Source organism: Lolium rigidum, chromosome 2 (assembly GCF_022539505.1).
Source record: "Lolium rigidum isolate FL_2022 chromosome 2, APGP_CSIRO_Lrig_0.1, whole genome shotgun sequence".
Classification (NCBI taxonomy): Eukaryota; Viridiplantae; Streptophyta; class Magnoliopsida; order Poales; family Poaceae; genus Lolium; species Lolium rigidum.
In genome coordinates this window covers 40,143,445-40,153,642 of record NC_061509.1, presented here as the reverse complement: position 1 = coordinate 40,153,642, position 10,198 = coordinate 40,143,445, and the positions used below count along the sequence as shown (strand labels likewise).

The following is a 10,198-nucleotide window of genomic DNA, read 5'->3' as shown; positions in this document are numbered from 1 at the left end:
ATGGTTGTATATCTATATCAACTAATTCAGCTAAAGTATTGATCAGGAGTGTACTATAAAGTATTTCCACCTAATTAATCCGGCAAAATTAATTGTATAAATATCATCACAAAAAAAATTGGCATCACCTCTTGTTTTATGGGCATTCACACCACAGAAAGCAGATAATGAACAAATAAAGTGCATACAATGGTTGTATATCTATCTCAACTAATTCATCTAAAGTATGAATAGTCACCAACTAACACAACAACCTTGATCTCTGCTTGTACATCCCAACAAAAGATTGCTCTTCGGCTACGTAGGTCTGAAACATCTCCATAGATTGGTAAAGCATGGGAATGGCAACCAGAAACTGCACCACCGCACCATCTGAATGAACATTGCTTCACAACTGGTCCAGGCTATGATTCCTGGCCGTTGCCGCTTGCTGCTTCTGCTTGGACTCTGGGTGTCATCGTAGAAAGGGAGCTCCTGATGCGTGATCCAGCGGGACACCTGTTTCCTTGGGTTCCCTGCACGTGTACAAGGCACAAGTTGGCATTCCAAAAAAAACAAAACTGAGCGGGAAAGAAGAACTCGACAGATGGAGCCAGACCTGCATATGCCCAGCTTGTACACTTGCTACGCAAGTCCCAGGTTCTCAACAAAAACGTGCAGCATGTGCCTTGCATGGACAGCGCAAATGACCGCTTGAAAATATTGTTGCAGAAGCTACCCGGCCTCCAAGTCACCTCGGCATCAAGATCCTCAGCACAGAAGGGCCCATGTGGTGAAGCTGCAGACCGACAAGCTCATCTCCAGGCAAGAATGCTAATTTCGTCCTCATCGGCACCAGCGCATGCCATGTGCTGGAGGGCTTCTGGGGCAGGGTGGTGGTGGCACCTACCAAGACAATGCCGAGCCGATTGCCATCCAACCTCCATATGGTGCAACAGCTACATCAATCAAGAGAATATATAAGCCCAAAGCTGGGTCATGCACATATGATGGGAAACAAATATACACCACCGGATACAAGTGTTAAAGACCGGGATGGAGATGGTTGAACTCAAACTAATCAAGCTTGAATATCACCAAAACATCTCAACGAGAATTACTAAGTTTTATTTTTGCGAAAATGAGAATGCTGAGTTAAGCCACAAAAGCAATGGATTCTTCATGTGTCCAGAAAAAGGAGAAAATGATGAGACAAGAAACCTCACGGTTAGGGCAGGAGGGGGCTCGCCAACTGCCAGGCCCAACTCGGCATTCTCGTTTGCAGGACCTCGGGGCATCATCCAGGTCAGCCCATCTTGAGCCAGCGCCTCTCAATCTCACTCAGCTCAGCAACCTGCACACTAGGAAAGAAGAAACAAATAAACTTGCCAGCATCCAGTACACAATCACATCGACGAACACATGCATCCACCTAGAGAGTGACTGTTCTAGCTCTCAAAAATACAACACAATGAAATTGATTGATGATTGGTACCAAAACAATTGTTCATCTATACAAACACATGAAAATCAATAAACCTTTCATCAAGGAGAAAATAAAAACCAATGGAATAGACCTGGCTCGCAATATTAATACCACATGTCAAAAGATAAAACTATAAAGAAGGCTCACAAGTACCAACACATGATATTAATACCAATCTCTCAAAAGACCACCGAGTCATAGATGGCTGGAGCACATAATACCCTAGCCTCAATGGCCGTGCTATAACCTAGCACATAGAGATACAAGGGGAGAAGAAAGATTCTTGCCTAAGTAATACCATTGTCAAAACCCTTGGTTTCCTTGCACTCTAGCATCATCAGTACAAACTACTACTAAAAGAAAGTTTTTTTTTTCCCGATGAGACCTCGCTCGATATAAACTACCAAGATTGTTCTCACACAATATATTTCAAAGCTAAAATAAAGCATCCCAACAATATACCATGGTGCTACAAGCTTGCAACATGCAAGCAACTCTACACATGAACTCAGAACTGCGACGATATCCTGGAGAGATATCTAGATAAATATCCTAGAGAGATAGCGATGCAACTACAAGCAGAGAACAATGGTGTTTGATACACAGCAGCAACCACTGTTTCATCAGTCAGTAGTACGCCTCGCCAAGTTCATCAACATTGAGAAAGCATTCAAGTTGGTACATGAAAATAATTAACAATAAATGCATCTTCAAGTTGTGCATAATTATTTAAACATAAAACTGAGGATTTAGGCATGTGTTGATATTGATTGATCAACTACCCAATATTAACAACTTCACCACTGAACAACACATACACAAGAGAATTAATATGACCGAAGAGAAGTACAAGGCCAGAGAACTAACAAATTCTAACATCAGTAACAACTTAGCAATATATAGCCACAGATGCAATTAGCACACTACGATCAAGACAACGGCTAGCAACTAAAATAAACCTCACCGAATCCTAAATATCACAGATAAGGAACCAAAGCAGTACTCATCAGCCAAAGGCTAGATTACAGAACAAGAACCTAGAGGAGATAAGCGGTAAAGCAGGAGCTCACCCAAAACACTGAGATGTAGAGGAAGGCCATCGCTTTCCAACATCGCAAGTTAGCAAGGACAAAGCTGAATGAGGAGGCACCAGAAGTTGTGCCCATCACAGTAGCAGCACCAAGAGTTGTCCTGATGGAAAGACATAGGTTAACTTCTCGCAATAAAACAATAAGATTGCACACATAATACATAAGCAACTCAAATCCTAATTTTTTTACAGGGAACAATTGGATTATTTTTATCCATCATGTGGTGATTCCTCCGTACAACATGTGAATGCATATAATGCTTGCTAGCAATTTTGAAACAAAAAGGAAAGGACACCATGCTCGTATGTACTCCCTCCGTTCTTTTTTAATTGACTCGAATTTAGTACAAGTTTGTACTAAATCCGAGTCAATTAAAAAGGAACGGAGGGAGTATGTGTGTATGTGTTAACCTCCCCTAGGCATTGTACTATGGCTCACACCCAAAAATAGAAGAAGCAACATCAATACATTTTCTTTAACTGCACAACTAAATCCACCATATATTATTCCCCTAAGGCTATCAATTATTTTTCCAACTCAATGTCAGCCACAAAATACAACACGCACGATTCACTAGTGCCAGCAGCAGCTGATACCAATGTTATGTATTTCATCAAAAGTGACAGAAACCAAATAAACAAAAAAGTGTGATGTGCCACTATGCTTAGCTTGATTAAGGCTTCAATGGAGCTAATTCAACATGTATAATACAAACAAAGCATTGTGAGGGATGTATACAAATGCAAAAGGCTATTCAATATTAAAGTGCACTTGATATTTTTTTTAAAGCAAACAAAAGAAGCGACTTCATGTCACCAATATAGTTAGATCATCCGCCCATTCAACGGCTAGATATACATGGCATAACAGAGCACATGGGAGCCGGAGAACAAAGGATGTACCTGAGGCCAAGCATTGCAGCCACCGCACCATACTGCAGTCTTATTTGCTACAAAAATGCTCTCAAAGGCAACATTCCAGTGATAGGAAATCCTGCAAAAGATACTTAATATAACACAATTAACAAAAGTTATAGAATCCTAGGTGTTTATCCCAAGAAATTGACATGCTCTAGAAGAAAGAAAAGGATATCAGAAGCTACATGACACTTACCGTTGCACAACTAATGCTTATCGGCAGAAAAGAAGAAACTAGACATGTCTCGGTTATGCCTGGGTACTCCAGCTCACTAGTGCACCTCCCACTTGTCTGTCATTGCCTCTACTTCGCTTTGCCTTCTCCTTTAGATGATGGCATCGAAGCCAAGTTGTGTTCTTTGTAATCTTTCATTTGCTTGGTCCTTGATGTTTGTAAGCTGTTTTCAGCATCTTGTAACTCTGCCGTTCTGGCTTTATTACTTTAAAGCTGGGTCTTTGGCCTTATGTTTAAACTTGTCATTTAGTCTTCCCCTTGCCCCTGAAGACGAACAACACATGATCAGTTCCACAAACTCTGATCTTATCCATTATATAGCCAGAAATAGCACAACAACAAAGATATGAATTAGATATATCCAACACTAAGATAAAATTGCTAGATTGGATATATCCAGCAGCATCGACAACACATGCACACCTTGGAAATCGCCATAAATAAAAAAAACATGTAACCGAAAATGCAATGTGCATACTTGTGTACAATCAACAATCATGCCAATACTAGCTTTCCACTTCCTGAGCTAAATCTGAACCTAGAAATGTAACCAACGTACTCCCTCTGTCTCATGAAACTAGTCTGAGATTTGTCAAAAATTGGATGTATCTAGATTCTATTTAGTGTTAGAATCCAGATACATACGAATTTAGACAAATCTCAGACAATTTTCATCGGATGGAGGGAGTACTTCTAGTGCTACACTAGAAATAATTTAATTGTTGTTATCAATTGTTTGACCAAAAAATTTAGTAGAGTTCTGACTGCAAACATGACAACACTTGCACATCTACAGGTTAGCAAGATATTCGCCATGTCACCTATATGAAATTTCAACTGCAGACATCACGCTTTCAATTCTCATTTATGGAAACAATGACATATCCAGAGCCCATACAGATGTACAAACTCACATTAATAACAAGCAAAATCAAGGTACTAGTTAAGATCATTATGTAGCGCATTCCACACGAGTTAAGATGGTAGCTGCACCAAATAAATGATTTCATGCACTCACAGGTTCAAAGTGGCATTTATGGGCCGTACCCGAAGCTTACCATTGTTCAAATGTTGATCATCATCAGCTAGGTAGAATCAGCAAGGTAGATAGCGAGGCAAAGGCATGGAGCCTGTCTCGGTTGTCCCAAGGTCCTCCAGTTTCCAAGTAGTGCAGCTATTGGTCCCATCTTGCCTACTCCTTGCTCTTCAAGAATAACAACACATGGTCAAGTACAATACACTGCCTTAATTACTACCTCCGTCTCAAGGAATAAAAATTGAGCAACAAAATTTTGATAAATTATATGTAATTAGTATCGTTGGATTTGTATTGAAATGCACTTTCTAATGATGCTAATTTCATACGGACAACCTTTGTATATTTGAAGTAATTATTGGTCAAACGAAAAGCACGTAAAACGAGGGCGTCTTATTCCTTGAATCGGAGGTAGTATTTCATAATCAGAATTAGCACAACAACAAAGCTAATAACTAGTTTATGAGAACAAGATTTGGAGTGCATGTCAATCCATCGATATACATAGGTTGTATGGTCAAACCATTGGCGAGGTAAATGGGGGTATCGGCAGAGCATTTCCAATATACGTAGATAAATTCTGAATCACATCAATCAACCTCACATGCAAATACTAGCTTTGCTTTCCCATATTACTTCTAGTGCCACACTACCAAGTAATTTAATGCCATTAGTTTGGCAAAAAAAAAAGGCAAAGCTTCTATGTAAAATGGAAGCACATGGAAATCTACATGTTACCAAGATTTCACACCATGTAAAATAGATGAAACTGTAATTATAAGCATCACGGCTTCTTTTCTGAAATAGTAAAAGATCGAGATCCCATACGGACTAACACTACTAACAGATACAAGGGACTAGTTAGGATCATGTTGTAAGGGAATTTCCCGGAGTTAATATGATAGCTTCACCAAACAAATAATTTCATGCAGATAAACATGTCTGGGATGTTCAAATTCAGCTTTCAGAAGCTACATAAAGCTTACCATCATGCAACTGATGATATCAGCAAAAAGGAGAACCAGCTAGCTAGATGGCGAGACCAAGCCATGTCTCTGCGTTCCCTGGGTCATCCTGATTCCAAGTAGTATGGCTATCGGTTCCAGCTTCCCTCTCCTCCTTGTCCTTGAGAAAAAAGAACAACATATGGTTAGTACACTGAAATTGGCAAAGTAAAAAAATAAGAGCTGTCCACTTAACCCACACAACACATCTACATGTTTGCTATATTAACAATTGACCTAAGTGGAATTATTGTGAACAACGTGGCTTTAAAGATAAGGAAAGAACCAGAATAAAAGAGACAAGTCAGGATTAAACTTTTAATCAATCATAGTAGAATATTTCACAAAATGTAACACCTACACCATTACATGGCACATAAATTGCATCATTGGGAAAAATAACCGAGTGTATATTCAGCAAGTGAATCAAACCAGCTGGAAAAAAAAGACAATGTGCCGCACATCATGGAAACTGGCATAGACATGAACCTGTCTTTGGAATCGCAAAACGAATATATAAAAATAAGTTTTATACTTCGGAGAACGGCAGCTTTGGAGTAAAGATAGCACATGTAAACTTCTGACCTATAATTAGCAATTACTTTACTAACCCGTCTTCTAAAGTATGCAAAGCCTACAATCACATAAACAAGCATGAGTTGATGTATAACAGTAAAGTAAAGGCCACTGATAGTGTACAACAGCAAGGATCACTGATAGTTTAAGATGCACATCCCATTCAGAAGATAAAAATGATAGAAACCGCATGTACAAAACAGTTGCTTTATTCCTCTAAATAAATCAGTTCACAAACTATGCAATGCTATGGTGTATTTGAATAATCACAACAATAGAGATTAAGGCATATGTATCAATTGATTTGAACATACAAAATCAAGCGCAACAAATAATCAAAGATGAAGAACATCATATATATCACAGTAAGTAGTAAACAAAAACGAATCTTGGTGCAGGAGCCTCACTATGGCTGAACCACACCCAATGAAGACATGGAGTAGCATCAGGCTTCGGTCCTCGTCTAGGTCTGGGCAGGGGTACTCTCATGCCTCTCGGTCCAGGCCACGAGAGCACGGCATGTGGCATGTTCGCCGCCCGTCAGCACACAGCGCAGCTCTCCCGCTCAAATTTTCTGTCTTAAAATAAAGCAATTACCATTAAACACGAAACATTCTATCATAAATTTTTGGTCATAAAAAGGTTCAGTATAAATAAAAACTATCCTTCCTTTATAAGGTAAGCAAGCACCACAACGATCCTAAAAATTCAGAATTAGACATTAACATTTACTAAGTAGATGGAAGTTAGATTATTCACATCATGTGCCTAAAAGATTCAGATGCTAACTAAGCAAGACAAAAATCTAGAACCTACACCAATTCAAATGCTTCACACAAGAACTAACAGATAAATCCCGATCCTGAAGCAAACTAAATAAAGAGAAATTAGAATCCTTGGGCAGTTCTGACCCTATTCATGCATTAAGATAATGCTACACTTTCCCAATTAAAATGAAATTGATATCAGTGGAAATTGATTTCAAACCTTGATTCAGATTCATATAAACATGTCGAATTTCGAATTTCTTATATTAATCTGTAATGAAGGGGCATGCATCTTGAGCAGTTAGCGCTAAGAGTGGATGTTTAGATCTAACTAATATTGAAACGTATCTGTGTGTACATGGACAAGCTCACACCAAAATTTAAACCTTAAAAAATGAAATATACAACTCAGAACCTCCTAGTAAGGTAAACATCATAATTAGTCAAAAGGAAACTTATTTAGGTATGTGGTTTAGCTTTCATGTTTTAATCCAGCTATGTCCATATTTGTTCCAAGATTCTACAAGAAAACCAATTGCGTCCAAACATTAAACCAATAAGCAGCAAAGCCACTCGGCATACCAAAAAACACCCATCAGTTTACAAGATAGCTATCAAGGAGTATAAGGAAGCAAAAAAGGAGTGTTGTGCACAACAAAGCCACTTGGTATACCAAAAGACACCCAACACCTTACAAGATAGCTACCAATTAAGGAGTAGAAGGAAGCAAGAAAGGAGTGTTGTCACCAACTAGTAACTGCTACCCTCCTCAAAGTGAAGAAAAGAACAAGAATCTAAACCACCAAGACTTCACCACCATATACCAAACCTGTAATGCACACCCAAACAGCTTACCAGCAATAACCCCTGCATGTAGTCATATATCTACAACAGGTATTGTGTATCCTTTCATGCATCCCTGTACAAAATAGTCACAATCAAACACATTTAATGGATATAATTTGCAAGAACAGAATTCAAAAGAAAAAAAATAAAAAAGTTCAGTAAAAATGGAAGAAAAAAGGTGCCAATGTAAAGGAAAACGGAGAGGAGTAATACAAGTCATTTAAACATGAATTGGCCTTAACCCCGCAATCCATGACCTAATCCAAAATATAATCTTATATGATTGAATTAGCAAATGCAAGGCACATATGTGCTTGCCCTTGGCAAATGTGGCACGAACTACTAAACACGTAGCTTTAGTGCCAGCCAAACTCAGCCCCTGGCTTGCTGACCTTATGGTAGAGGTCGAACATGAACAACAGAGAATTGACTGGAACATTGGTAAAAAATCCCATGAAACTTTCTTTCGAGGTGATCATGCACCAGATTGTTTTTAACATCATCATATCAAATACAAGGTTGCATGTTCTAATCACGACCAAACAAAGTCAAATAATACTTATTTTCTTGAGAGAAAGTCAAATAGTACTAGGATCTACTGGAGAGTAATACGATTTTAAATCTTTATAACCAACACATATATCAACTCTTTCACTGTACAAGGGTATACACATAGCTATGGCACCAAACACCCAAGAACAATAGACTTAATGAGATACCTACCAAGATAAGCAACGGTATATGCATCAATAAGGAAAAAAAGATTCATTTTAGGCAACATATATTGTGTATCAGAAAATAGAAAACACACTTTCGATATCTAGTCCAGATCTGGCAACATTACAGAAAAAACCCTCTTATATTAGACCTCGCAGTTTAAGGTTGGTTTTGATTAAGTCAACTAAATCAAGGAAGTCCACTAGAAAGGCAGATATTTCTATCCAAAACACTCAGCCAGCTGAAGCCAACATTCAACAAACAGCTAAATCCAAAACAAAGGGCACTACTCGGCATATAAAAAATAAAGACATGTGTGGTTAACACTACTGATGCAGCCTTCTCATTGGCTTAGGAACCCAGCAGCTCAACTTGATAACTATCAAGGAGAGTATGGCAACACACATGTACCATCATAAACACACATTAAATAAGAAAATTGGCAAGTGACAGCAAGTATCGTGAACACCTAGTAAATCATACCCCGGGAGCTAGAGCATCACATAACAATGCACATCATTATCAATAGTAAAGCGCCACTAGCACCAGTAGCATAGGATCAGAAGCTAGGAGGTGAGGAGAAACACTCTAAACTCAAAAACAATCTCAGGTAACAAGATTGGGAGACACATACAAGTTGCCACAAATATATGCTTGAGCAGAAAAAACAATTGCAACATTGAAACAAAGTACATCCACATGAAGATTAAGGAGCAAGCCAGTCAATGAACAAATTATACACAGTGAGACTGAGAATGTTGCATCCAGAGAAAAGGTATAAGATTTTGATGAAATCAGCTCATTCATCAGTCCATCCATCACAAAACAGATGGTCGTTGCAGAAGTACTACCTTCTTCGAAGACGAGGCCAGTAAGTGCCCTACTGCTGCAGAGGCGACGTAGAGGCGACTACAGTACACTAGATGTTCGGGAGCCTACCATCTACTAGCAGGAGGCCACCTGCCCGGCAACATGCAGGTACGCCTATGACGATGCTAGTTCCACCTTCACATGCTCAACAGGGTCTCGGGTCTAGTAGTAGATAAGTTCCAAACAAGCACAAAATTCAGTCCGATTGTTAGGAAAAAAAAAGCAAATACATAGGGAGGTATGCAAGATCAAGTAAAAGCACGCACCAGGTAAGAAATATGTTTGTTTGCATATACTAGGAACATCGCTACAACACCATCATTAGGGCACTAACATGGCCATAAATCAGCTATTATGGTCATACTGAATCATCAAGATGACGCTTTTAGCATACACATGCAGACTTAAAATATTTACGCCCTATCAACTAACAAAGAAGGGGAAGCTGAGACAAGGATCATGCATTGATAATTAATTCAATTTTTCTTAGGAGCTACCAAAAAATAACCATTCAACTCCATCAAGTAAGACAACCTAAACACCAAGAATGTAGATTCTGAATCGAGCCCAAGTATGGCTGCTCCTACACATCATAGTCTACAGCAGAGCAGAGCAAAACAGGGGAAGAGCTGGAGCTTGCCGACGCCGATCGATTTGCTACAAAAGTAGCATCA

At 39.0% G+C, this 10,198-nt stretch overlaps 2 long non-coding RNA genes across 2 annotated transcripts; both read right to left on the bottom strand.

The window, feature by feature from the left end:
- Positions 1-1,206: 1,206 nt before the first annotated feature.
- LOC124691620 lies at positions 1,207-3,917 on the bottom strand. Its single transcript, XR_006999017.1, has 4 exons — positions 3,670-3,917; positions 3,459-3,549; positions 2,536-2,656; positions 1,207-1,340 (listed from the first exon to the last, which is right to left on the bottom strand). It is a non-coding gene; the product is annotated as an uncharacterized LOC124691620 (long non-coding RNA).
- Positions 3,918-5,798: 1,881 nt separating this feature from the next.
- LOC124691621 lies at positions 5,799-9,968 on the bottom strand. Its single transcript, XR_006999018.1, has 4 exons — positions 9,506-9,968; positions 7,947-8,010; positions 6,732-6,898; positions 5,799-5,869 (listed from the first exon to the last, which is right to left on the bottom strand). It is a non-coding gene; the product is annotated as an uncharacterized LOC124691621 (long non-coding RNA).
- Positions 9,969-10,198: the final 230 nt, after the last annotated feature.